The sequence below is a fragment of the Solanum stenotomum genome, chromosome 5, assembly GCF_019186545.1.
Source record: "Solanum stenotomum isolate F172 chromosome 5, ASM1918654v1, whole genome shotgun sequence".
Taxonomy (NCBI): domain Eukaryota; kingdom Viridiplantae; phylum Streptophyta; class Magnoliopsida; order Solanales; family Solanaceae; genus Solanum; species Solanum stenotomum.
In genome coordinates, this window is record NC_064286.1 from 35,736,005 (window position 1) to 35,742,170 (window position 6,166).

At 34.8% G+C, this 6,166-nt stretch overlaps 1 pseudogene; it reads left to right on the top strand.

Moving 5' to 3' along the window:
• The first annotated feature begins 3,451 nt into the window (after window positions 1-3,451).
• Window positions 3,452-4,042, top strand: LOC125863887 (uncharacterized; annotated as a pseudogene).
• Window positions 4,043-6,166: the final 2,124 nt, after the last annotated feature.

Here is a 6,166-nt window from a genome sequence, read left to right on the forward strand (position 1 = left end):
GTCATGAAACAAGGTGGTCATCACTCTTATGTATGTAAACCCTTGTTTATCCATTATGATAAGGATATCATTAGTTGAGTTAGACCCTCGCCGGAAATGTTAAAACCTTTTAATGGATATTGTTTTTGTATAACATGAGTGATGACTTTATCCTTGCCTTTTGAGGTTAAGCAAGATAGTGGAGTAGTAGTTATTGGTCTTTTTCTTTTTCTAATATTAGATAGTGATCTACAAATTGAGATTTTCGACCTCCTAAAGTTCAAAGGGTGTGAAATCTTTTTTGATGAAAGGACACCAATATTAGATCACAATTCCTTGATAGTATTTGTCGATTCTTTAACGTGATCAAGAAAATATTGACGTTGATGCTCGCATCTTTCGTATCAACAAGAAGAGCATTTGATGTTAGAAGAGGAAGCATCAAACGATTGGTATTTGTTGACATAGATGTGTAAAACTTCGGGTCCTAGGAAATGAGACCTACGACCGTGGTCCACAGTCCGTCGATGGACCCACGGTTCGTAGGTGGGGTCCCATTATTGGGGTCCAAGATTTAGTGGTCTCTAATCCCACCCATGGCCGACCATTATGGTTTATGGTTGGACCTACAGACCGTAGGTCTGGCCGTTGGTGAAGATCAACATTTATTTGGAAAGAGAGGGCTTTTAGGGTAAACTTCAAAAGGTCATATCTTTTTGCAAAATATGAATTAGGTGGCCCATGACCTATACAATGAAAGATTATTGAATATTCTTTACAACTCCTCCGAGTTTGCTAAAATCCAAGCTCGTAGTAAAAAGCTATGCTAGTTTTAGTGAAGCCCGATTGAGCAAAACAAACCACTACCCAGTTGACGGGCAATGGTTCAAATGACTGCCCGTCAGTCCCAATGTGGATGACACATCATTTGTTTTAAGTCTGGGTTGTTTTGGTCTTTTCCCCTATGCATTGGGCATTTAAACTACGTAGTTTGTTGCCTAAACTACGCCATTTTACTTCGTCTAAGCCTAATAATCTAGTCAGACAATACCCATAACCCTCACTCTCCAAAAATCACCCGACTTAGAGCAAAAAGCAAAGGAAAAGTCACCAATTTCTTCCAAGAACAAGCAGAGGTGTTCCTCAAAGTTCAGCCCCGAAATCTAAAGGATTTCTCCGTAGATTTCATCACCAAGTATGTCAGATTTCACTAGTGGGTTCCTTTCACCCATTAGATCCCTAGAATTCAGTTAGTTCTTTAGATTTTCATAAATAGTTCAAACCTAGGGCTTCTAGATTTTCAAGATTTATTATGATTATGGTTCCTTTGATCTAAATAAACTTGTTTCTTGGTAATTTAGTATAATTCCATGCATATCACTTAGAATCCTAACTTGTGTAAATTTATCCTAGTTCATGAATTATACTTGCTAGGTCAGTCAGATAGAAATTCATGCTTCAGATTTCAAATGTCATATTCTAAGTATATAAATATTGCATTCTCAGTTAGCATGTCAGTTTTTGAGCTATTTTAGAATTTAGTGCATTTTAGCTTCACGAATATTCAGATGGGAGTAGACTTAGCATCGAGTTGGACTAGGGTTCATCGTACCCTCAAAGTCCCAGAACTATATGCCCGCGTAGGTTTATGAGTCCCCTCTGATAGGTATCCATTTTAATGATCATGCCACAATCATTCATCTACACCCATGGCAAGGTATATTGGGTCCTCCTGATAGGGCGTATACATCGGACTCCACGTTTACTTAAGTGGTTTATGTCGGTTTATAGTAGCTCCCACAGTCAAACTTTTAATGTAGTGACTAGGTTTTAAGCCTTTACATCAGTATATAGTTCAGCATGTTATCTTCATGATTAGTTCTTGGTCATTGCATTCAATTCAATTTTAAGTTATACTTGTTCAAATTATATCATTGCTCAGTTATGCATTGTCCAGCTTATATACTTTGTTTAGCTTAGCATATGTGTATCCTTAATGCTCAGTACATTTCAAGTACTAACACATACTTTGCACTACATCATTTCATGATGTAGGTTTAGGCACTCAGCATCCAGATCACGCTTAGTTCGATCCTTAATCTGACTTTAGAAGATTCAGTGGTGAGTCCTCATACTTCGAGGACAATAGACATTCTTTACATTTCAGTCTTTAATTTTAGTTTCAGTCTTGTTAGAGTTTGTTGGGGGCATGTCCCAGTCACGCAATTCAGTTAGAGGCTTTTCATACATAGTAGTAGTTTCAGCTTGAGTTATTAAGTGTTGTTTCAGTCATTACTAAACTCTTATTATATTTTATATTTTCAAATTGGTTGGGCTTTTCCCCATTTAAGATATCCACTTTTTTTAGCTTCCGTATAGTACATGATTTACTTAGTTATTTTTAGTATGCTTGTTATATGCAAGACTCAGGGTTGGTTTGGGTTACTCGTGATCCTAGGTCCCGTGCTACGTCTAAGGGGTAGCCTCAGGGCATGACAAGATGAACTTTCTTATGACGTTTTATCTACAAGTAAACAAAAAAGGTTACACTTGACTATAAGAAAAGAAGGGGTATCAAGTTATACTTATGTTACCACAAATTAACCTTCTGTTGCAACACATGAATAACCTATTGCAACATATGACCACTATGTTGGAATTTCTACCAACATATGACTACTTTGTTGCAACAGATGACACTTCTTCCAAGAAATGAGTTATATGTTGGACAATTGAACAAACCATTCTCACAAAAAGAAGAACGAAAGCAACAAAAATGAGTTTTCCTGAACAACAACAACCCAATATACATGACATGGATATTCAAATAATTTCCCAAAGTTTAGGGTTTTTGGATTGCTCATTTTTCTTTCAAAAACAAGAAACAATAGGTTCCAGTAACTCGTTATTCAATATTTACAACTATAGAAAAACTTCTTGTTTAGTAACCCAAGAAAAAGGAAAAACGTTATTATCAATAATGTGTTCTTGTTCAACACTGTTTTGTTCACAAATAATAAATTTTTTCACAAAAAAAACCTACTTACCTGGTAAAAGAGTGATGGTCGATAACGACATTGAGATTTTAACAGAGTGACGACAGACGACCGATGATAACGAGGCAGAGAATCTGGAGGAACCTGTTGGTTCAAGGGGAGCGCTGTTGGTGGAAAGAAGTTAGAGAAGTGTGGAATGATTTTTTTTCTTCTTTTTAAATGGAAGGAATATGGAGTTTTGTTATTTTCGAAATAATTAACAACTTTTAAAAATATTAATTTTGTCCCAAATTAACTTGATTAGGTTTTAAAGAAAGTTTGATCTTTCCTTGGTAAAAGTGTCACCAAAAACAAAATCAAGATTTATTTAACACATTTTATTTAATTTTCTCAAAGAAACCTACCAATGATATACCTGAGAAACTTCAATTCTTGGTGTTTTCTAATACTTTTTTCAACTTCCCCCAAACTCAATAAAATCAACATGCTTGAATTCTTCAACCCCATATCAATTTTCATATCTTTGTGGAGACCCTTTTCATTTTCAACTCAGATTCAAAAAGAATTAACTAGTTCAGATACTGTAGCAAAGAAACCGTTGGGGTGTTTTCTTTTAAGAAGTTGTTTGTCTCTTAGAAACAATTGGGTCTTTTCTTTCAAAAAGCCTGAAGTCGGAAAGTGGGGATGAAACAGAAAACAAAGAATTGAAGTGTAAGTTGAAAAAAATGGAGGAAGAAGTGAGGGTTTTATGAGAGAAGAGGAAAAATGAGAAAGCTAATAAGAAAGAGGAAGCTAGAAATGGTGATGGGGTGTCACAAAATGAGGGGAAGAGTAAGAACTTACATGAATTGTTTATGAAAGAGGAGGTAAATAGTGTTAAGTCAAGGAAGTTGACACCATTGAGTATGGAGGATCATAAAAAAAGCTTTTGCTTGATATACAATGAAGGGTACTTTAAAGATTCAAACTTCCTGCTTAGGAATAAGTTTAATATTACATGCTTCGAGAATAGCTATGCCCGTGATTTTGTGAAATATGCAGTTGAGCAGTTTGGTAAATATCTCTAAGAGATTCATAAGTAAGAATCAAATTACTTACATTCACCCATTTTCATATTGATTGTTGCTATTAGTTTTCTGTTTGTTACATTTATTCATCGAAGTTTATTAGTTTAATTTCTGTTTTATTAGTCTATCAAAATCTTTCAACATTGCCATTTTTTTTATATAGAACTCAATATGCTAATTATTGGGACATATGGAAAATATTTGTCTATGCCTTATGCAAACATAGAAGAGGAGTTTTTAAGCTGATGATGTCTATGATAATGGAGAAGAGGAATATTGAGAAAACAAAATAGAAGGCAGATGCTAAAAATGGTAATGGGATGTCGGAAAATGAGGGGAAGAGCAAAAAGTTTGACAAAATTATTTGTGGATGAGGAGGGAATAAGTGTAGAATCAAGAAGATCAACATTGTTGACTATGGAGAATCATATCGTGCACAAAGAGCTTTCATTGTGACTCATTTATATAATGAAGGGTACTTAAAAGATTCAAACTTGGCAGGGGCATATTTAAAAAGACTCAAGGGTTGTCACTTGTTAATATTGCGCAGAAAAAATTATTAAAAATGTATCTACATGAAAAGGGAGTTGCACGTAGTTCAATTGGTTTGGAGCTATACACAGTGGAATGTAATTTTCTTTTTTTCTTGTTTGGTTCCCACTGAGTATTCAATATCCTTATCCGCATTTAGAAGTACCACATAAAGGGTAAAGGCTCCCTAACAAAGACTAATCACGGATCAAACCCAGGACTTCAGATTAAGGTAGGAAAAATATTTGCCAATTCCACTATGAGCCTTTTGGTTGGCCACAAGACCAACAGTTTATAAGTACAGATAATGTATAACTCCACCGTCCAAAATGTATGTAGTCATAGGAACCATAAAATTAAGAAAGTTAAATTATTGTGACAACACAAGGAAATACTTGAAAGTAACAACTAGGGGAATGAAGACTGGATGTTGGACCAATTTTTCCTTAAACCATTCATCTGCATCTTTGTTATTACCAATTCATTGCTAGTGCTTTCTATCTTGCCAGCTTTTTCTTGACCTAATAAGATGATTTCTTTCTGCCTAGTTCTATCTTGTTCCTCCTTTTTCACATACTCTGCCTTCTACCTTGCTTCTGATCTAATCAAATCGTCTAGTTTTTTTTATCCACTTCAAAGTTGGTCAAGAACTCTTGGAAACTTGACTTGGATCGTGCCAAATCCCTCCATTTCTTAACCATGACAGGGGATTCATACTTAAGTTTTGGCAATTTCTTGGCTTGTTCATCGTTAAACAACGATAAGGGATTATCATTCAAAGCAACAATTGCATCATGCATTGCCTTCTTCTTCGTCGGGTAATGAGCGAATGCCCCCAAAGGATGGAGCAATCAAATATCAACTTTGCGAGTGTTTGGGCAGAAGAAGTAGTATTATTGCTCTAGAGGCCTGATTGTTGGCTGGGATACTGCTTTGGTAAAAACTTCAAGTATGACTGAACTATGTACAAAGTTTATTCAATGTCCTCTATATTGATTAACTGCGTCAACACTTGACTAAGAACCGATGTGCTTGCTTGAGCCTGACAATATAAAACTATACTATTACCTAAATTCATATGACAATAACAAGGAAAAGCTAAACAATAAAAGATATCAGTTGTCAATTGAGTAAACCTTGTTTGCTGAAAGAACTTGAAGTGGATCATGTAGGATAACTTCAACAGTTCTTGGTTCCTCATGCTCACTTCGGGCAACATTTTATTTATTATGTTTTGATTAATAAATAATCTTCATCATCAATCTTCCTCAGTACTTCACTACTCAAATGGTGGATTAAAATATTTAAATATATATATATTAAACATTGATTAAGAATAAAACTAAGTGTCTATTTTAGTCCACCATTTGAATATGTGTTCACAAACCAAAAATCAATAAATTACTGAGCATTTGAATATTTTAGTCCACCATTTGAGTAGTAAAGTACTGAGGAAGATCGATGATGAAGATTATTTATTAATAAAAACTTAATAAATAATATGTTACACCAAGTGTGCATGTGAAACCAAGAACTGTTGAAGTTATTCTACATGTTCCACTTCTAGTTCTTTTAGCAAACAAGGTTTACTCA